Source organism: Phoca vitulina, unplaced genomic scaffold (assembly GCF_004348235.1).
Source record: "Phoca vitulina isolate PV1807 unplaced genomic scaffold, GSC_HSeal_1.0 scaffold8, whole genome shotgun sequence".
NCBI lineage: Eukaryota > Metazoa > Chordata > Mammalia > Carnivora > Phocidae > Phoca > Phoca vitulina.
Window position 1 is genome coordinate 4081555 of NW_022589711.1, and position 22869 is coordinate 4104423.

At 40.9% G+C, this 22869-nt stretch overlaps 1 long non-coding RNA gene across 4 annotated transcripts in view; it reads right to left on the bottom strand.

Annotated features, from left to right (window-relative positions):
* Positions 1-1513: 1513 nt before the first annotated feature.
* Positions 1514-22869, bottom strand: part of LOC116633724 — a 54585-nt gene continuing 33229 nt past the window's right edge. For 3 of the 4 annotated variants that reach the window (XR_004299769.1, XR_004299768.1, XR_004299770.1), the window contains 3 exons: positions 12256-12462; positions 12000-12086; positions 1514-1597 (listed from right to left, as the gene is read on the bottom strand). This is a non-coding gene — a long non-coding RNA (uncharacterized LOC116633724). Of the gene's footprint in view, positions 1598-11999; positions 12087-12255; positions 12463-14473; positions 14589-22869 lie in introns of those variants that run through there. The other variant, XR_004299767.1, reaches the window with a different exon arrangement.

Here is a 22869-nt window from a genome sequence, read left to right on the forward strand (position 1 = left end):
CACTCAATGTCCATTGGGCCTGCAGCCTTCCCCCACCCTCGCCATGTACCCACTGCATGCAACTGGGCTTCTGTCTCAGTGCCCTCATCAGCAATCAGTTTTCTGCTAGACCTGCAGCTTCTGGAAGAACTACAAGTTACCTGGTTGGGGTCTGACAATCTGCCTAGCCCTGACACTCCTCTCTCTGGGACTGGACTGTGAAGGTTTTACTCTAAAGCAAAGAGAACCCAAGGACATTTGCCTTCACCAGGATCATCAGAGTAGTGTCAAACAAAGGTTTTTAGCAGAAGGATGACATAATTGGGTCTATGTTTCAGGAGGACAGATTACCAAAAAATAGAGGGAAATGCAGGAACACATTTAGAAAGCTGCTCTGGTAGTTTAGAGGGAAAGATATTGAAGAATTTTGCAAAGCAGCGGCCAAGAAAATGCAGCAGAAGGGAGGGGGACCTTGGGCACAGATTAGGGGCCTAAGGAACAAAAGAAAAGATGATGCCAAGGTTTCTAGTTTTATAAAGTGATGTTTTAGCTGAATTAGCTATTTGCTTCCATATAACTTGTTACTTATTTTTTAATTTTGCTCCAAGTTTCCATTGTGTGGGCGAGCACCATCATCAAGTGATATCTCAGTATGTCACAGCCCATTTGTAAAAAACACTGTAAATATCACAATGTTGAAAGCCTTTCTCCTGGCCTGAGCTAATTTTCTCCATCACAAATATCAAAATGCCTGGAAATGCACAAAGCAATCATTTCAAGCACCAAAAGTAATATCATTATTCTGACCCCAAAGTAATCCCTTCAAATGTTATTTTAGAAAAATAAAAAGCATTAATAGTTTATCTTAACTGAGACTCCTTTTGCATTCAAGATTGCTAACCTAAAAAAAAAAAAAAAATGGCAGGCCACTCATCTTTGTCTCCTTTTTTTCCCACATGAATACTTCAGCTTTACTTAACAATTTTACTTCTGAATAATTTGAACTAATTGAACACTCTCTTGAATATTCAAGAGAATATTTATTTCTCTTGAGATTCTGAGAGATGTGCTTAGTTTTAGGGTAGATTTACTTTTGGACCTTACAAGTATATTCACGTTCTAGAGCTATTGTCCTAAAACAAAACAACCCTCTAATGTTCAAATGCTGTCCCATTGTCCTATCTTGATTCCCAAAAGACTACAGCTGCCTCCTTTACTCTGCTTGAAGTGAAGGGGGGGAAATCGGAGGGGGAGATGAACCACGAGAGACTATGGACTCTGAAAAACAAACTGAGGGTTCTAGAGGGAGGGGGGTGGGAGGATGGGTTAGCCTGGTGATGGGTATTAAAGAGGGCACGTGCTGCATGGAGCACTGGGTGTTATACGCAAACAATGAATCATGGAACACTAAAAAAAAAAAGAACCGATAGCAAAATTAAGCAGTAAACCTGCTGATGAATGCCTCACTCCTAATTTGGCTAATGTCCAACTCTAAATTAGACCACAACTAAACCCTCAGGTTTTACTTACAAAGAAACTTGATTCAAATGCCGAGCCCACCAACACCTGAAATGTAAATTTGCCTTTCCGACTTGCCACTGGAGAGGTCACCACGAACCTGTAAACAAAAGCAACTCTTTCTTTAACCAGAATTTTATTTTTCCTGGCTTTCTTCTTTCAACAAAATAAGGAAATGATTACCAAACTCCACTTCTCTTATGTCCCCCAATTACTTTCCTACTGTGGAGAGAGATTTAACAACATGAACTGCACACTTATTTTCCTCTTTGATGAGTTCGTTTCAGTTTCCTGTGTTCAGGAAGGAGGAACAATTCCTTTTCCCAAAGAGTAGATGAATAATTGTTTACAAATAAGAAGCATGCTGCTGGCCCGAGGAAGGGAGTTGCCAACTCCCTCCTTGGTATCATGTCTACCGCCAAGCAACAATTGGTAGGCTGCCCCGTGATTGTCCACACTCCAGATTCAGAGGGAGGAATGTTCTTCTTCGTTCAGATAAACCAGAGGAGAAAATAAAGGAGCAACAGGTGTGGCCTAATTCCCTGAGGCCTGAACTTCTGACAAGAAAAACCTCCTACACCTGCATGTAAGAACAAAGCTCCACTGTAACAGGAATTTGGAATCTGAGGCCAAGTTACCAACAATGAGTTTGGAACTGCTTTAAACCAAGTTGCAAAGAAAGTCAGCACAAGCTAGGACTTGATGGGACGTTTGAAACCTCGACATCTCCCTTCTTTGTCTTCTCCCTCCCCAGTTGGTGTTTAAGAGTAGAAATGGCATGACCTGAACCCTGAGTTCTCAGGAAATTCAAGAAGAAATGCTTCTATGGAACAAAACTAAACTTACATATCTTCTTAAAAATGCCCTCACTTAGAGTAAAATCCTGTGTACTGGTGATTGGAGCAGAAGGGAGGGGGACCTTGGGCACAGATTAGGGGCCTAAGGAACAAAAGAAAAGATGATGCCAAGGTTTCTAGTTTTATAAAGTGATGTTTTAGCTGAATTAGCTATTTGCTTCCATATAACTTGTTACTTATTTTTTAATTTTACTCCAAGTTTCCATTGTGTGGGGAAGCACCATCATCAAGTGGTATCTCAGTATGTCACAGCTTTTTTTGTTGTTACTTTTTAAAATATGTACAAGTCCTACCACTTATCCCCATGATGAAAGGGGAGAGAGAGGATGTAAATGAGCCAGAGGCATCTATACTCCAAACCTGACAGCCATATCAGATTTTCAACCCTTCCCATAGGGGCAAACATAGGCTCCATGTTACAAGTATTGTGATTGAAGCTTGGAAATGTTTTGCTAGCCTGGCCATTCTCGGGACCCACCTGGGCAGCCATGTCAAAATGCCTGGGCCACAGGCTCAGGTCTCATTTCAGACCTGAGAAACTGTGTTGTTTTTTTTTTTTTAAGAAATCTCCTTGACATTTTTCTGACGCCAGACTTGGAAACCATGTCAGAATATGTCTCCTGAGCTTTTTTCCCCAGCAATTAATTAATTGATTTCGTGAAACTCTTAGCTCATCTCCCGAATCAAAGTATAATGCATCTGTTACTCTAAGGAAATGTATCTGCTCTTTCTATGAACCATGGAAACTATTTTCAACATATCTGAAGTTCCAGCAGTCCTTTAGAAAATGTCCTTGAGTTGTCCATAAGTGCTTCCTTATATTCTGAAAGTCCATTCCTGGGGCTAATTTATCACCCACAATTGTCTTGCTGCAAAACTCTGTAGTTTCCTGCAGGGTTCCAGATTTTCCTTACTTCTTGGTGGCTCACCATGCCAGGGCTACTGATGCTCAGGGCAAACTCCCCATCTCTCAGATATTTTTTATTTACTGCACCCTCAGGGCTTTACTTATTTTAGACGTAGGCCTATGCACATGTTACAACCAATTTTCTAAAATACACTTCTTCCTAAGACAGCTCTTATTTTGGCTTCTTGCTAAGGACTCTGTTGAGCATCTCTTGGGACCTGAGTGAAGCTTTTTATATCCTTATACTCTTCAGTTAGAGGTCCTTTTTCCCCCCCACCCCCATGTCCAGGTCTCCAAAGCAATTTCTTCTACTCCTTCACCCCTTGTCTGTTAAGGGATCCACAACTAGACTAAAGCAAGGTTCAGCAAATTATGATCCTGGGGCCAAATCTAGCCTGGCACCTGTTTTTTGTAAATAGCATTTTATTGGAACACAACCAGCCCCATTCATTTACCTGTCTATGGCTGCTTTCACGCTACAGAAGCAAAAGTGAGTAGCTCCAAGTAGACAGGGACCATAAGCCTACAAAGCCAGAAGTATTTGCTATCTGGCTCTTTACAGAAAAAGTTTGCCAATCCCTGAACTAAAAGAACATTTCCAGTGAAAATATTTATAAATTTTCCTCTGACAGAGAAACACCACATAAACTTCCAGGGTCACCTCAAGCCACATATGCTATGAGAATTTTGTCGTTTGCCTGTTTTTCTTTATTTTTAATCCATAACCTTAGGGTACAGCATTCATATTCTTTTTGCAATCCCATGTTCAGATTTCAATGGTTATTAAAGAGGCACTATTAGGACCTAACAATGACAGACGGTCTTGTCAATAAAAGCCAGTCTTTAATACGTAATGAGTCACCTCGTTACTTGTGTGAGGGTAACAGGTATGGAGAAGACTATGTGAATATTAATTTGTCATAATTCTCTCCAATTAACCTTTCCTCCATCTACTAAAATGAACCCCAGTTTCAACAATTTGTAATTTGTATTGCTGATAAGAAAAGAGAAACAATTTTTTCTTTTCATTTTCTCCAAGCTGTCTTGATAACAGGCAATGGTACAAAGTATATATCTAATAAAATATTAACCCAGGAAAATACGTTTTTAGGGGGTTAGGAATCTCATTTATTTCTATGAAAATAAAAAACAGTGTGCCTTAAAAACCTCATCACTGTTTTCAAATCCCACAAAAGTTACTTTAAAAATCTTGGGGATTTGGGCGCCTGGGTGGCTCAGTTGGTTAAGCGACTGCCTTCGGCTCAGGTCATGATCCCAGGGTCCTGGGATCGAGTCCCACATCGGGCTCCCGGCTCAGCGGGGAGCCTGCTTCTCCCTCTGACCCTCTCCCCTCTCATGCTGTTTCTCTCCTGCTCACTCTCTAATAAATAAATAAATAAATAAAATTTAAAAAAAATCTTGGGGATTTGATACTTAATGACTGTAGAAGAGCAAGTGGCTTGTAACTGAAATCTGCAGCTTGTCTTTATACTCACGGTCCCTGCCAAGTTATTGAATTTAAAAGTACCAGCGCGCCCCCTAGTGGTGCATTGCAGTTACTGTTCTTTTCTACCCGTCATTTAAAAGTTTGGTAAGAACCCATTAAATTTTATGGAAGTCACTTTACAAGAGACCACTCTATCTTACATTTCATCCGTGATAGATTCCTATGGAACAATAATCAATAATACATGCTCGCAGAATTAACTACTAAAATTACACCAGGCTGTAATGAAATATGATTATCAGTGTTCGACACCCACTGTGAGTTCCCAAGAACAGAAATAAACCTACCACCCATTTTGGTCCATAGACTACTTCGTGGGAGAAAAAAACATAAGGTCTACAACTATCATGTTCTGGCATATCAGGTATTCTAAGGAATTTCTACCTACTCCACTTCCCAATTGGAGGATGTGGCTATATACCTAAGTGTAAATATTTTTATTAAAGGGCACATGAAGATTTCCATATATAGAAAAACAAAAAGGCTTTATGAAAGTCAAATCTACATCCCAGTTTCTGGTCCCCTCCTTTCAAGGGGAGCTTTGGGTACCTGTTCTGGACTCTTGACTATGAATTCATTGGTTTGGGCTACAGTTCAAGCTCCAAGGATCCCCTATGTTATATTTTGACACTGGTGAGATTGACTACCCATAATGTCTCTCTGGACTGCCTGGGCTTTTTTTGTTGTTACTTTTTAAAATATGTACAAGTCCTACCACTTGCCAGAGTAACTGGAAACCCTTGAGCAAGTTACTTTAATGATCTCGGCTTTACTTCCTCATCTGCAAAATGGAGATGTTAATAATGACAGTCTCCTATAGCAGTCATGAGGATGAAACACAAGGATGAAAGTTAAGGTACCTGTCTTAGGGCTGGCACATAAGGAGAGATGCGTAACTGTTACCATCAGTATTACTATTAGGTTTCTGTACATACTTGAATTTATATTTCTTAATATTCCCCTTCTCTTTTTATCACTCTCCACTTTTCCAGTATTTTTTTGGCCTGTTTTATTAAATTTTTTGTTTAAGTTTGCCTTTGCTTACTGCGTGGCAATGGAAACGCTAGATTTAAAAGTGGGGGTTGGGGCACCTGGGTGCCTCAGTCGGTTAAGCATCTGCCTTCGGCTCAGGTCATGATCCCGGAGTCCCTGCTCAGCGAGAAGTCTGCTTCTCCCTCTGCCCCTCACCCTGCTCATGCTCTCTCTCTCTCAAATAAATAAATAAAATCTTTAAAATAAAAACAAAAACAAACGAACAAATAAATAAAAATGTGGGTTCTTAGGGCACCTGGCTGGCTCAGTCTATAGAGCATGCAACTCTTGATCTTGGAGTCATGAGTTCAAGCCCCATGTTGGGGGTAGAGATTACTTAAAAAAACAAAAAGTGTGAGTCCTTGTTTCAGAACCCTGCATTTCAATTGACTTGTTGCTGTCTCTAACACATTAAGACTACATCACAGGGCCAATACCTAGAAATGTGAATGTTGGAATATCTCGGTGCTACTCAGGTGTGAATCTTTTTGGACACTCTAAAAAGAGTGGAGAGCTGAAATAGACCTTTTGACAAGATGTTTTAAAAGTATGGAGCACAGGGCACCTGGGTGGCTCAGTCATTAAGCGTCTGCCTTCAGCTCAGGTCATGGTCCCAGGGTCCTGGGATCGAGCCCCACATCGGGCTCCCTGCTCCGCGGGGAGCCTGCTTCTCCCTCTCCCACTCCCCCTGCTTGTGTTCCCTCTCTCGCTGTCTCTCTCTCTGTCAAAAAATAAATAAAATCTTGGGCGCCTGGGTGGCTCAGTTGGTTAAGCGACTGTCTTCGGCTCAGGTCATGATCCTGGAGTCCCTGGATCGAGTCCCACATCAGGCTCCCCGCTCTGCAGGGAGTCTGCTCCTCCCTCTGACCCTCCCCCCTCTCATGTGCTCTCTCTCTCTCATTCTCTCTCTCTCAAATAAATAAATAAATCTTTAAAAAAAATAAATAAATAAATAAATAAAATCTTAAAAAAAAAGTATGGAGCACAATATAATGAAGTAATTACTATTTGTCTTTTCAGTGGTCAGGGGATTCTTCTGCATTTATCTGGAAGTTTCAAATGCAAGTTGCTTTTGTGGAAAAAAAAAAATCTCCCTACATCATGGATCTGTCTATATTAGAAGAAGAATAAACATTGAATACGGTACATTACTAGACAACAGATGCTCCAACTATTGAGGGTATTTTTTTGTCCACAGCTTCATTAAACATCAGGAGTGACTTTCTAGGTCAGCTCCAGCTGAAAAGTACTTATTTTAAAGATTTTTATTTATTTATTTGAGAGACAGAGAGAGTGCACTTGCGAGGCAAGGGAAGGGCAGAGGGAGAGGGAGAAGCAGACTCCCCGCCACCCCACCACCCTGAGACCATAACCTGAGCCAAAATCGAGAGTTGGATGCTGAACCCACTGAGCCACCCACGTGCCCCAAAAAGTACTTATTTTAGAACCCTTATTTTTTGTTTCCCCAGCCATGCTATTCCATCAAGTTAAGGTCCTTACACTCACAATTGGTGCCTAAACATGCTTCTTGAGTCTGCTTTTACAACTTACGTTTGGGAGTATCTCAATCTCCTCATTAGGTGTAGCAAGCTAAAACATGCTGAAAAGAGGGGGAGGGAGCAGGGAAGAGAGAGATGCTTTTCACTTAGGAAACTCCAGATCGTATTTTTTTTTTAAGATTTTATTTATTTATTTGTCAGAGAGAGAGAAAGAGCACAAGCAGGGGGAGTGGGAGAGGGAGAAACAGCCTCCCCACTGAGTAGGGAGCCCAATGTAGGACTCCGAAGGCAGAGGGTTAACTGACTGAGCCACCCAGGCGTCCCCAGATAGCATTTAATAAGGCAGATTTTTACCTATGCCCTCCCTGGTATCCACAATTGTTGTCTGTTACCTAGGAATAAAATGTTGAGTTGCAAGGTATGATCACTATAGTAACCAGAAGGGCACTGGAATGGTGAAAACGTGGGTAGATGTTAAATTTAGATCAAAGTGAGTAAATGTCACATTATCAATCCTAGTCCTGCAGGAGCTAATTTTCTTCAACAGATTTTCCTTATACATCACATGAAAGGCCCTTTTTTCTCCTTTGTGCCAATTTTCAAAACCATTTAAATTAGCACATTTTTTTGGTTTGTTTTCAGAAATCACTGGGTTGGGTTTTTCAAACTGTAACTTAAAATAACCATATTCCAATGCTACTTAGCTTTCAGTGGATGATGAATAATACAAATGTCTTGTGTTGGCGCCTGGGTGGCTCAGTCGTTAAGCGTCTGCCTTCGGCTCAGGTCATGATCCCAGGGTCCTGGGATCGCGTCCCACATCGGGCTCCCTGCTTGGCAGGAAGCCTGCTTCTCCCTCTCCCACTCCCCCTGCTTGTGTTCCTGCTCTCGCTATCTCTCTCTCTGTCAAATAAATAAATAAAATCTTTAAAAAAAAAAAAAAAAGAAATACCTGTTAAAAAAAAAAACAAAAAAAACAAATGTCTTGTGTTTTCTGGATAGACACTTTTAAGTAATCCTTTTTTTTCTTTTTTACATCAGAAATGCACCATCTGACCTGCATTGTGACTGTTTGCTGTGAATCATTCGAAGCTGGCATATTGTAGGGTTTTAGTGCTTTTTGCGGTGTTAAATTCCCTACCCACAAACAAAGAGCCTTCAAACTACCCAGATGAGATCAAACAGTTGATGGCATTTATATTTTTCTAGGCATCAGAAAGAAGGATTCAATCCCACAAAATTAAATGCCTTTAGGGGGAAAAAAGTGACTATGTTGATGTTTGACATCAAAGACAGAAATATCTTCAGTCTCTATTCAGTGTTCCCAAACTCCAAGCAGTCTTTTTAATTTTTTTTTTTTTTTAACTTTTTCTCCACTCCCTTTCCCTCCTGGCTCTCTGAATTATAATTAGGAACTTGGAGGGTAGATTTGACCTTCCCTTGTGCTCTTTTTTGATAATATACAAAGTCTAATAGAGGATTGTTCTGCTTCTTCACAAATGATTGATTTCTGTTTCTTTGGTGTTCCCGACACAAATCTGTAGCATATTGGCAACTGTCTTATCAACAGTAAACTCCTGAAGGACTGTGATCCACGTAGTGCAAAAACACATGATGTTAGTTACGTGTCTTCCTTGTCCATCACCTACTGTTGTCCAAAAATAATGGATGCTCATGACCCAGCTTTTTGCTAACACTTTAAGGAAAAGTTGACCTTCCTTGGATCATGTCTCTGGAAGAGCCAGGTGAAGGGTGTATTATGGAAGACTGTATCTTGTTTCTAACTAGACACACACACCCCCAATATAGCAAGCATTTCCCATTGGTCAGGACTGAAGAGCAGGTGCACTGTTTCCATGGTTCAACATGATCAGCTGCATGCAGTTCATAATCAAATATATCCTCCCTTTCTTCTGCCAAAAGTCTGAGAAGGAGGCACAGTTCATTACCAAAGAGAATCCTACTAGTTACTAGTCCAGATACACAAGAAGGCCAAAGGATGTTCGCAGGTGAAATATTAATTTTCCAGTGAGCTGCCTGACAGTCTTTACAGAGTCTTTCTTGAGTGGGAGCCTGGGAATCCCTTTCCTCTGCAATCTCCTTTCTCTCCCCACCTCCCCAGTGATGCCTAACCCCCTCCATGGAGTGCTGGCTACATCTTGAGAGTAAAGTAGGCAGTAAGATTCCTTCAAGTCATGATGACCATTTTTCCTAGACAACTCAATCTCCATCATACCTGCAGTCTCCCTTGTAAGAAGAGGCTTGGGAATTTTCAGAATCTTCTGATTGGAGCATTTAAAATAAAAGTAGACCCTGGGGCGCCTGGCTGGCTCATTCAGTGGATCATGTGACTCTTAATCTCAGGGTTGTGGGTTCGAGCCCCACATTGGGTGTAGAGATTACTTAAAAATAAAATCTTAAGGAGCACGTGGGTGGCTCAGGCAGTTAAGCATCTGCCTTCGGCTCAGGTCATGATCCCAAAGCCCTGGGATTGAGCCCCACATCAGGCTCCTTGCTCAGCGGGGAGCCTGTTTCTCCCTCTCCCCCTCTCTCTCATCCTCTCTCGAATAAATAAATAAAATCTTTAAAATAAATTAATTAAATAAAATCTTAAAAAATAAAATAAAAATAAACCCTTTTTCTTATGACATTGACTATTACAGCATCACATGTTTAATGTGCTTTAAATTTCATTTGAGTCTCTATTACAAAAATCCCCTCATCAGAGATAAAGAAAGAAGAAATATTATATATATTATATATATATATACATATATATATAAGATATATACATACATAATCTCCATTCAAAAAATCCAAACATAAATTAGTGCCTTCTTTGAACCAGGAACTGTAGGGAGTACAGAAATGAATGATTCATAGGCACAATCTCAGTGTCTGTGAATTCAGAAATTAACTGGGGGTGGGGTGGAGGTGGTAAAGAGACATATAAAAAGTTAATGGCAGGGCAGTCCTGTAAGAATTTGCATCTAGAGATGAACAAAGTGTTTACTCCAAGGAAGATCCACTCTGGGTAAGTGGGAGGCAGGTGTAAGAACACAAGAGAAAGCACCATGTACCTTGGTTAGTTTTCCTGGATTTAGTCTTCACAGAGCCCTTTCCAGAGGAAACCTGTGCCATTTTACACAGAGGTTCGCATTCCACACCCAGTGCTTAACTACAACGAAACAGGCACAGACACAGAAGGCCAAGAGTAGAGATGTCAAGAGGAATAGGTGACACAGGTTTGAATAAAGTTCAAGGTGCTCAGACCACTGTAGGGTGTCTTAGTTTGCTAGGGCGGCCATAACAAAGTACCACTGAGGGATGGCTTAAACAACAGCAAGTTATTTCCTCCTAGTTCTGGAGGCTGGAAGTCTAAGATCAAGGAGTTGGTGGGGTTGGTTTCTTCTAAAGGCTTTTCTCCTTGGCTTATAGATGGTTGATTTCCTCTGGTGTCTTCGCCTGGTCCTCCCTCCGTGTGTGTGTCTGTCTTTTAACCTCCTCTTCTTAGAAGGACACCACAAATGACCTCATTTTACCTTAATCATCTCTTCAAGGGTTCTATCTCCAATTATCATCACATTCTTAGGTACTGCGGGCGTTAGGATTTGACAAAGATTCTTACCTTGACCAAACTTTGGTCAGGCTCTTCTGAGCTCTCTTTTTCACTAGGCCTGAACTTGGGCTCCCATGTAGACTTCCTTGTAGACTATTTCTAGCAAGAATCCTGCTAAGTCAGTTTAACAAGAAACTCCCATCTTCGATATCTGATCACCCTCAATATCTGATCGGGTTCCTCGTGATCCACCTTCCCCCAGATGATATCTAATCACCCTTGCCTAACTTCAGTAAGAATCCTGTCAGGTTTGTTGAGACAGAATCCTCCCTTACCTATATTTCCTCTTAGCAATTTTCTGTCCACTGATCCCCAACCCTGCTTTGTGGCTATAAATTTCCATTTTTCTTTGTATTTGAAGTTGAGCCCAATCTCTCTCCCCTACTATAGCCCCCTCCCCGGCATTGTCCTGGCCCCTATACCTATAGTGATAGTCCCCTGAATCAATTCTGCCTTAGTGTTTCTTAACAAATGAATGATTTGAATGAATAATGAATGAATAATTTTCTCTTTAACAGACTTCAACATATGAACTTTGGAGGGGACAAAATTTAGCCCATAACATAGGGTCTCAAAACTTTGGGGAATGTATAGTAAGGAAGTTCTAGCTATGAATTCCTCCTTCAGGAATGGGGGGCAGGGCAGAAAGAAGAGAGGCAGAGAGAGGGAGGGGGAGAGGGAGAAAGAAGAGAGGGAGGGAGAAAGAGAGAGAAAGAGAGAAGGTTCTCAGTTTTTTTAGAGTTCTCTAGAAGGACATCAATTGGTGGGGCCAACCTGAAGCTCTGCACTGGGGATAAGGAGGGGAGAATGGGACAAAGTGATTGTCTTCCTGTGGGACCACATTTCTGTGTGGTTTAAGAAAAATAAGCTCAAGGGAAAAACAAAACAGAAATGCTATAACATTCTGCCATGTGTATCTTATAGCAATTTAAACTCCCACTACTATTTCACCACCAAAGAAGCATTTTTATAATTATTACCAGTTATTTACTGCCTACTAGTTTAGCCCCAACAGAGAAGTTAAGGGCAAGAGCCCTAGAGTCAGACAAACTTGCATTTGAGTTCCAGCTCTACCACTTACCATGTGACCTTGAACAATTCAACTTCTCTGTGCTTCATTTTTTCATCTGGAAAATTTGAATAATGACTGTGTCTTCCTCAGACGGCTCTAGTGAGAGTTACATAAAATAGTAAAGATTATTATTATTTATTATTAATATATTTCAGGAATTTTATAGGGTAGGTATTTAATATATTTTATCTATTTTATATCTTCTACAAAAGTCCTATGAGGTATATATATCATCAGCCCCATAGCCTCCTAGTATCTCACCTACCCCTGCTGTCACTGAGGGCAATTTCCATGAGGAGAGTCATGAAAAATTTGTTCCTTAAAACGGATCTTTAAGAGATGCTTCAAGATCAGTTCCTTCCTCTCTTCTTTGGATGGTACCTTCTATTGAGTAGCTGCTCTTCTGGCACAGTTCCTATGACAACCTCTCTCTGGGATATTTTTCTGCTCAGCCATAGTACTTGTGGCCCTTCTTGTTATGAGAAAAAAAAAGAAGAAGAAGAAAGAAAAGAAAAAAATATCCATCAAATAAAGCCTTACATAAAGACCTTTGTTAATGGGGAATCTCATAAAGGAGCCATGATGCTACATCAACTAAGGCAGTAAATTGCTTTAAACTGTTTTTGTTTATATGTTATAAAGCCATATACACTCACTCTCTCCAGCACAATAATTGAGGACACATACAGTTAGATCTCGTAGTTACCAGTACAGAGCAAAGCAGAAGTACAGTTTCACTTTGATGTTGGAGCTTTTAAAAAATCTTTTTCCTGATATTTCTTTTGGTTTTATTGTCTGTTGTAATTTACTTTACAATACTGTAGTATATAAACATTAGGAACTCTGTGTGAGCAATTTAACTCTAATCTACCTACACCCTAGAGATCAATTAGCATATGACGTGGACAAATAGAATTAACATCCTAAGAACTGGCCAGGTCACATTCAAAAGTATTTTTGTCAAAATCAACTTCAGGGGTGCCTGGGTGGCTCAGTTGGTTAAAGGTCTGCCTTTGGCTCAGGTCATGATTTCATGATGTCAGGGTTCTGGGACCAAGCCCCATGTTGGGCTCCCCATTCAGTGGGGATCTGCTTCTCCCTCTTGCTCTCCCCCTGTTTGTGCTCTCTCTCACAAATAAATACATAAAATCTTTAAATAAAAATCAACTTCAAAGTTTTATTATTGAGTGTGTTAGAAAGAATTTCTAGTTGGCAAAATTAGTGGAGTTTAAGTTATGTGATCGTTAGGAGTTGGGCATCTCCATCTTTGCAGGAACAGTGTATATACAAGTATCTATCCAGGTCAGCAGTTCGTATCAGGGGGACAGTTCATACCAGAGGTGCATATGGTGCTGTACCTCTCCCATCAGTGGATGATCCTATCATCTGATCTGACCAAAAGCCCTGACCCTCCCTCCAGCAGAACATGCCTGTCTTCATCTTGGAGACAGCCTTTCATGAAGAGACTGGTCATTGGGTCAAGGGTTGAGACTGATAATATTCCAAGCATACACAGGCTGTATGATTGTTTTGTGTCTGCTTGCCAGCAAATATTTGTTTGCTTAGAATAACGTGGTCTGAAATGTGCTTTTGCTACAACTGCCTGGTAAAAAGGTGGTGGTTTGGAAACCCAGAGCTGACACCCCCCGTAACTACTGGAGAGTTCTGATAAAGTTCAAAATTACCGGACATCTGTGGAACAGAAAACTGGGTTAAGTTGATTCAAATTCTCATATGCTATTCTGCAACACATACCTCATAAGAATCCTGTTTACCTGAATTTCCTCCTGCCACACTGTTATTTGTCTTCATTGATGGGCTCATTGATCTTTATGCAAGTGTAGTCTACTGGTCAGAATATCCAGGCAATGTAGGAATGCGGATTTTTCTTTCCCTTCTAAATAGACTTTATTTTTTAGAGCAGTTTTAGGTTCACAGCAGAAGTGAGTGGATGGTACTCAGATTTCCCTCTCACATACATTACCCTCTCACATAAACACACAGCGTCCCCCACTCAACATCCCCTACCGGACTGGCCCATTTGTTACAACTGGTGAACCTAAATTGACACATCATTATCACCTAAAGTCCATAGTATACATCAGGGTTCACTCCTGGTGTCGTATATTTATAAATATTTTTTAAGTAGGCTCCCCACCCAGCACAGGGCCCAACTCGGGCCTTGAAACTCAGGACTCCTAGATCAAGACCTGGGCTGAGATCACAAGTCAGATGCTTAACTGGGTGTCGTATATTCTATGGATTTTGACAAATGTATAATAACATGTATCTACCATTTCAGTATCATAGAGAGTAGTTTCAATCACCTAAAAATCCTCTGTGTTCTGCCTCTTCATCCCCCTTTCCCTTACTCCCCGGCAACCACTGATCTTTTTTGTCTCGATAGTTTTGCCTTTTCCAAAACATCATATAGTAGGAATTACAGAGTATGTAGCCTTCTCAGATTGGCTTCTTTCACTTACTAGTATGCATTTAAGGTTCTTCCCTGTCTCTTCATAGCTTGGTAACTCGTTCTACTTTACTGCTGAATAATATTCCATTGGCTGGATGGACCACGGTTTCTTTATCCATTCACCTATGAAAAGACATCTTGGTTGCTTCCAAGTTTGGGCAATTATGAAGAAGCTGCTATAAACACTCATGTGCAGGTTTTTGTATAGACATAAATTTTCAACTCCTTTGGGTAAATACTATGAAGTGTTATTGCTGAATCATATGGTAAGGGTATGATTGGTTTTATAAGAAACCACAAAAGTGCCTTCCAAAGTGGCTGTACCATTTTGCATTCCCACCAGCAATGAGTGAGACAGTTCCTATTGCTCCATACTCTCACCAACATTTGTTTGTTGTCAGTGTTCTGGATTTTGGCCATTGTAATATGTGTATAGTTGTAGCTCATTAGTGTTTTAATTTACATTTCCCTAATGACACATGAAGTAGAGCATCTTTTCATATGCTTATTTGCTAACTGTGTATCTTCTTTGGCAAGATGTCGTTCAGCTCTTTTTAAATCAGGTTGTTCATGTTCTTATTGCTGAGTTTTAGAAGTTCTTTGTATAGTTCAGGTAACAGTCTTTTTTCAGATATACCTTTTGTAAAGATTTTCCTTTAGTCTATGGTTTGTCTCGACATTCTCTTGACCAGGCTCATTTTTAATGTAGCAAAAACATACATATTTGTTTGTGCACTGGATTTATTCACTCTTTCATTCATTCAACATGTATTTATTAAGCACCTGCTAAGTACGAAGCACTGTGCCAGGCATGCAGAAGGCAGGGGTAACCAACACATAGGCACTGGGTTGCATTTGCCTCTAAGCCATAACATCTCACATTTTAAATCATATAACTTGTATTCCACACTGTGTGATTTATCCTCTGAATTATTGTGGAGCCTGTCCTCTCCTCTTTATTCCCACAGACCACCCTGATTATTCTCCTTATCATGGTAGGTATTCACAACTAACTAGTCTCATTTTTCAGTGAGAAAAATTGCTTCCAATTCCTCCTCTATGTAGGTAATAATTATCCTTCTAAAATTTAAATACAATCAGGTCATATTTTTGGTTAAAAAAGCATGTATGACCTACAGCCGAAATGGGCATCAGTTTTATTTCACAACACTAGAGCGTAAGAAACATCATGTGGTTAACTTCTCTAAAATAGTCAAATTATGCTAGGCTCTCTTCTACTTAGTTGGTGAGAAAGTCAATTTCAGCTTTTTTATCAGGCTCATTCTTTCCACCAAGAAGCTTTTGAAATTTACAAGGATCTCACACACTACATTTAAGAATGGGCCCTCTGGTCTTAGTCTACAATGCTCATTACTGACCTTCAACTTGACTGTATCCAGATGGTCCTATGAAAGTAGGTAATGTTAAGTCTAGCTCTTTAGAGAAAAAGTTTTCACCCAGCAATATAAAAGCCTCTGAAACGGGGGCACCTGGGTGGCTCTGTTGTTTAAGTGTCTGCCTTCAGCTCAGGTCATGATCTCAGGGTGCTGGGATTAAGCCTTCCCCTTTCCCCTCACCCCTGCTCATGCTCTCTCTCTCTCTCAAATAAATAAATAAATAAAATCTTCAAAACAAAACAAAAAAACAAACAGAAACAAAACAAAAAATGTTAAAAAGCCTCTGAAACGAGAAAAAACAAAAGTTAATCACCTTCTCTGGTGGGAGAAAATAAAAATACATAAAACAAGAAAAACAAAAACACTAGCTAATATTCCACATTATCCTGCCTCACGGAGAGAGTCCAAACCTATGTCCAAAGTGTTGCCATAAGACATATCTGCACTTCCCAATTTCACCTTCATCCCAAAGTGTGCTGGAGCAGGTTCACATCAGCTTATAAGAATCAAGTGTTAAATTTTCAGGAATGTTGTGAACACAGCTATTATTAAAAATTAAATTATATAAATCTCACTCCCTCTCCCCTCCCACCTCCCTAAAGAGTCCTTTAAAAGTACTTGTATTACAATGAATCTGACATTGTTCCTATCAGCTGTTTTCAGTAAAATATCCCCCAGACTATGAGCTTGTCAATAAGATTTTTTATTTGTATTTGTCTCCCTTGCTCCTAGTAGAGGGCCTGGCACATGGTAAGAATTCAGTAACTGTTTGGTGAGTGAGTGAGGGAACAACGTGGAGGTTCAACCTGTTCCCTCCCTGATATGATGGGATCAGCCCTCTATCCAGCAGCACTCAGTTTCCTAGATCAAGCCCTGTATGCACAGGAGCCTGAGTCCTTCCAATCTTTAATCAGTCACCACAGGAAAAGATTGGTTTCCCTCCACAAGAGATACGACTTTATTCTTCAAGTCTTTTACTCGGGGGGGGGGGGGGGGTTAAAATGCAGAGGAAACACAAGTAGTAAAGAAACAAAGAACGTTTAACAGTTCCCTGAGGTACAGAAAGCTGATTAGAAGCACCACATCCATAGCTAAGGCCCTGTGGTCCATGAGCCTTAAGTTGGAAAGTCCATGTGGCTGGTTGGTAAACCAGTGCAGGGCTCTCTTCAGCCCCATCGACATTTTGGAGGCAGGAAATGGATTTGGTAAAAACTATGGGCATGGCTGATGTGGTAGTATTTTTGGGTGGGTCGACAGATGGACAAATGGGTCAGGAGGATTGCTCATTGCATAGGTACACCTGGGAAACATTCCTTTCATCCTTTAGAAAGAGTGTGATGAACATTTTGGAAAATTCATGACAGAAATGTGTCAAAGACCAAAAAAACAAAGATTGAAAATGATCTCTTTTGATTTTAAACTATGCAACCCCAAGTACAGAACTGCTTGACCTAATTTCTGATTCCATAAACAGCTTTGGGGAAATTGTCATTGCTTTGCCCTAGTCTTCCCAGAACAAGAACCAAACGTCCCTGAGGATACCAAATGACACCCCCGCCCCCCCCCACCAAGCTGGCACCGGCAAAGACGTAGGCTATTTGCAGAGAGCGCGCCGCCTCTGCTGTGAGTGGGCAGTAAACTACCAGGGAGACTCATGCTGCCTGCCTGGAGACAGGGTTGCTAGGTGCCTCTGAAGTAGTGAGATCGAGAGGTGTACATTATTTCCCCCACGCTTCTTATTTTACACTGTGACGGTTGTAGCCTGGAAACAGAAGCAAAGAATAGTGTCTATAGCGTTAAGAATAATGGCCAGCCAAGTGCCCTATGGGGCAGAAGGAACAGGGTTAAGGCTTTTATCAGGAGTAGGAGAAATAACGTAATGTGATTTGGTTTCATCATAATTGCTTAAGCAGCCTGGGTGAGAACTAATTGTGAGTTCATCTGGCTCCAGAGAAACCCCACCTCTTCCCTTCTCCAGAATGATACTAAAATATCAGCATTGCATCACCAGAAATCACTCCCATTGGTGGCCTTTCTTAAGGAGACCAGCATGCTCTGTCTCTCCGAAAGCCACTGGAATCTGTATAGACCTAGGAATTTATATCTTTCCAAGACAAATAAAATATTCCTGGCACTCACTTGTCACTTGAAAACTCAGAGTCCCTGCCCATTATTGTATCATAGAGGAAGTGTTGTTTTAAAACTGTGGGAGTGATGAAATGCAGAGAAGGAAATGAAGGGACAAGTTAAAGGCTCTACATCACTACTCAGCCCTGCCATTGTCGGACTCAGGAAGTCCTGGGTTTCAAAACCAGGCTGTTCACTGATAATATCTTGACACTCCTGGGCTCTCTCATAAGGCTCCTGTGGCCCTGAAGAGACAAGTACTTTTGCTCAGAAAGTTGGTCACCTAATTCTCCAAAGAGCAGAGCTAACATTGGAAGTCATCAGCTAGGACTTGAATTTCATCTAGGTTAGCAGTCCGAATTACAAATCTAGATGAAAGCTAAGTAATGCTGCTATCATATGCTTATTTGGATTCTATGTGAAATCTGAGAATGAGGTGAGTTGATATACAGCAGTAGAAAGAATATGGATTCAAATCCTGGGTTCAATCTGGGTTCAAATCCAGACTTTGATGCTTACAAACTGTAGGCAAGTTACTTACTTTCTCTGAGGGTCAGATTCCACTGAGAAATTAGATAAGAACATCAGTTCCCTTGCAAGATCTATGCAGGATGAGAAATAATATGTAAAGTGCCTTCATGGCACTTGGAACAGAGGATGTACAAGACAAATAGTAGCACATGTTACAGTCTGTCTCATGGTAAAAGAGCCTAATCTGAGTGGCACTCAGATTACATGTGACACTGTGGAGGTTACAAAGATATATCAAGCACGACTCTTGTCTTCTGAAATAATAACTATTAACAATTTAGTTAGATGGGGAGGGAACTGGGGGCAAAGGAGGAGTAAGGACCGTCTGAAGCAAGCAGCAACCAAACATGATAGAATTTAATTCTTAACTGTGAGGTACAAAGGCAGAGTAAGAGTTTATGAAAAAGGAAGAACAGTGCTGGTGGGGTAATAGTTTTAAACACGGAACAGAAAAACAAACACAAGTGTGATTTGTCAACCACTAAGATTTACACAGAAATCAAATTGTAGATTTAACAAGAGCAGAAGACCAGTCCACTGAGAAGTTCATTTTAGCACCCAAAGGACATGGTAGCAAAACCAGCCAGCTCTGGTTGCTAATGCCCCAAGGTCACAATCTTGAAGAAGACTGGAGCACTTTGAAAGTTCTAAGCATGGACCTTGACTGGCCTCACCTGTGGTGGATGGGAGATGAGTGACCATCTTTATTTTTCAAGGAAAGTCAGCTTACAGTTAGAAAATGAGGAGCAGAAATAAATCATCGAACTCCATAAAAGGTCCAAACTGAAGTAAAGTTCAAAATGTATGACTTTATATAGTTAAATGAGTAACTCTACCCATGACTCTGCTGATCTCCCTTGTCATATGTTCTTTTAAATATATGTTGGGCTTAGGCCCAATTCCATAAACATGGATAAACAATAAATAGTACTTTATTTTCTGAAAATCATGGTAATCTGAATCTGTACCCCCACAAAAATCTAACCATCATTGTTGACCCACCCCCCCCAGTGGGAGACAAGGAAAGAAAACACAATACTGCTAATGAGGTTATACCCATGCTTCATATTTTATATAGATTTGCCTAAACACCATATGAACTTGAATATAAATGATGCTTTCTCCAAATATTATTCCAAAGAAATAAAAGGAATTGCATTGTATTTGAGTCTTTACAAAGTCTTTCCTGTTCTAGGAGGCCTATTCAATAATTCAAAAAGCCAACTGCATTTTTCTGAATAGATGGTATAGTTTTTCCCAAATTTTTTCTTAGAGATAAAAATCTACCTAATATTTGAACCTGTACAAAGTCTCCCCTGTTATAGGAGACCTCTTCAGTTATCCTGATTCAGTCTCAATCAGTGGCAGCTTAAAATGCTTGTAGAAGTCAGCTGATGGAGTTGATTTAAGAAAAAAAAGGGGGGAAGCAAAAATATTTCCAAATTTGAAATTATTTCTGGAGGTATGAATTCTAGGTAATCCTTTTCCCTAAATTCATATGTTGAAATCCTAACCCTCCAAGTGATGATATTAGGAGGTGGGCATTTTTTTTTTTTTTTAAGATTTTATTTATTTATTTGACAGAGAGAGACAGCGAGAGAGGGAACACAAGTAGGGGGAGTGGGAGAGGAAGAAGCAGGCTTCCCGCCGAGCAGGGAGCCTGATGCGGGGCTCGATCCCAGGACCCTGGGATCATGACCCGAGCCAAGGCAGCCGCTTAACCGACTGAGCCACCCAGGTGCCCCAGGAGGTGGGCATTTTGAACACCAAATCTGCCAGCACCTTGATCTTGGACTTCCCAACCTCCAGAACCATGAGAAATAAATGTTAGTTGTTTAAGCCAGTCTATAGTACTTTTGTTATAGCAGCCCGAATGGACAAAGATAACCCACATATGAAATACACCAGTTGTGGAGTAGACATCATGACTGAACATACAATTTGTTTATACTTTTCTGAGACCCCACTAAAACATGGTATATAATCTTTTTCTCAAGACATCAAATCATAAGGACAAAGAATGAGGAAAGGCAGGACATCAAAATTTGCAAGTAGGGACAATTAATGAAAGGTAACTTATGTACCAGATCTGAGAGTACTGGGTCCCAAGATGGTGGAAGAAAAGTGGTGAAGCATTGGGGCACCTGGCTGGCTCAGTTGGAAGAGCATGTGACTCTTGATCTTGGGGTTGTGAGTTCGAGCCCCACATGTGGTATAGAGATTACTTAAATAAATACAACTTAAAAAAAAAAAAAGCTGCCAAGCATTGATTACAAACAAGTTTTGGGAACTGATGGCACTGGACAGCTCTGGAAGTAGGACTGGAGGTAGAACAAAAAATAAGATGCAGAGCCTCAAATCCCCTATTCGGGGGTTCCTGGGTGGCACAGTTGGTTAAATGTCTGACTCTTGGTTTTAGCTCAGGTCGTGATCTCAGGGTTGTGAGATCGAGCCCTGCATCGGGCTCGGTGCTCAGCTTGGGGTCTACTTGAGATTCTCTCTCTCTCTTCTTTTGCCCCTCCCCCAACCTGTGCGCATGTGTTCTCCCTCTCAAATAAACAAACAAATCTTTTTTTTTTTTTTAATCCCTTATTTACCTCCAAAACAAACACAAAGCCTAGAAGTTTATTTTCTAGCAAAACTAAGCCAGAGAATCCTGGGAGAGTTGGGGGGTTGCAATACTAAATAGAAAATTAAGAACAGGGGGTGCCTGGGTGGCTCAGTCAGTTAAGCATCTGCTTTCGGCTCAGGTCATGATCCCAGGGTCCTGGGATCGAGCCCCGCATCAGGCTCCCTGCTCAGCGGGAGATCTGCTTCTCCCCCTCCCTCTGCCTGCCTCTCTTCTTGCTTGTGCTCTCTCTCTATCTCTCTGTCAAATAAATAAAGAAAGAAATCTTTTTTTTGGCCTCATCTCATTTAAGATTTTATTTATTTGCGAGAGAGAGAATGAGAGACAGAGAGCATGAGAGGGAGGAGGGTCAGAGGGAGAAGCAGACTCCCTGCCAAGCAGGGAGCCCGATGTGGGACTCGATCCCGGGACTCCAGGATCATGACCTGAGCCGAAGGCAGTCGCTTAACCAACTGAGCCACCCAGGCGCCCCTAAAGAAAGAAATCTTAAAAAAAATTAAGAACAGGTAGATGTTGGCATACCGGGAATGAAAATTCATCCCTGCCCCTAGTCCTCTATCTCTGCCTGGCTCTCAGAATGGTAGCAATCAAAACTGAACCTTCCAGGAAAAAGTTTAAAGCTCTTTCTCTAATGAATCCAAACCAATTCACTCAGGAAAAAATTGAAAGAGAAACTATAGGCCTGTAATTGTCCAATATAGTAACCACTAGCCACTAAATCCAAACCTGATTTCCAAATACTGTATGAATAAGTATTTGTATCTTGGTGAAATTTTCCAATGATAGCATCAGACTCAAATTCCCCTCACAGCTAAGGTTGCCATCTTTTCTTCAAAGCTTCCTGTAGGTTTCTGTTCTATGTCATGATTCCTGCTTCCAAATTCTTCCATTCAATTTCCCTATGCCTCTCCCCATGTTTGCTTAGAGATATAAACCTAGGACTTCTTGATTGTCCTATATACTTAATCTGCACCTCTAATTATAACAAAATCCCTGGGAACCAGAAGTACATCTTGTGCTTCTTTGAAAACGTAGCACCTGATTCCATTCTTGCAACAGTATGTACACATATAAATATTTCCTGGTGATAATTTATTGAACATAGATGATTTGATATGGTCAGTTTGTACATGTCATCTAATTTAATGCCAGAACAACTCTGCAAAGTGAGTTTAATAATTGCTATCTTACAGATGAAGTGGAGGGAAAATAAAGGGCAGTGAAAAATTTGCCATAACTCGGGGTGTAAGATATCACATTTCTTTATTTTGTTTAAATGCAATCGAGCTGCTTCGAGCACCAATCAGCTGGCAGGAAATTCCATTTCAGTCATTTCTGGACTGACCTCCTCCATTCACATTTCCAGGTGATACAAAGGTTGGGAATGGGGATGTCTTCTGCACTCCAAAATACTGAAAGTAAGGCTATGGTCTCCACTGGTCCCCACTGATATGCTTATTGTTTGGGTCACATGATCTGTCCCTGAGGAAAGCTTTATTCACAACTTGAAGGAGGGTCTCTGTCATCTCAATTCCTGAGGCCACAGCTCCTAGAGTCCCTCCTCCCTAGCATCCTAAAGCAATCAACCCAACTGGGAGTTAACAAGCAGGACCTATGCTACCTTTTTGGGAAACTGCCTAAACCCCCTTCCTCCTGCTGGACTCAAGGAATTGCTTGCCTATATCCAATCCTATTTCCATCCCCAAACCCCCCCCCCACCCA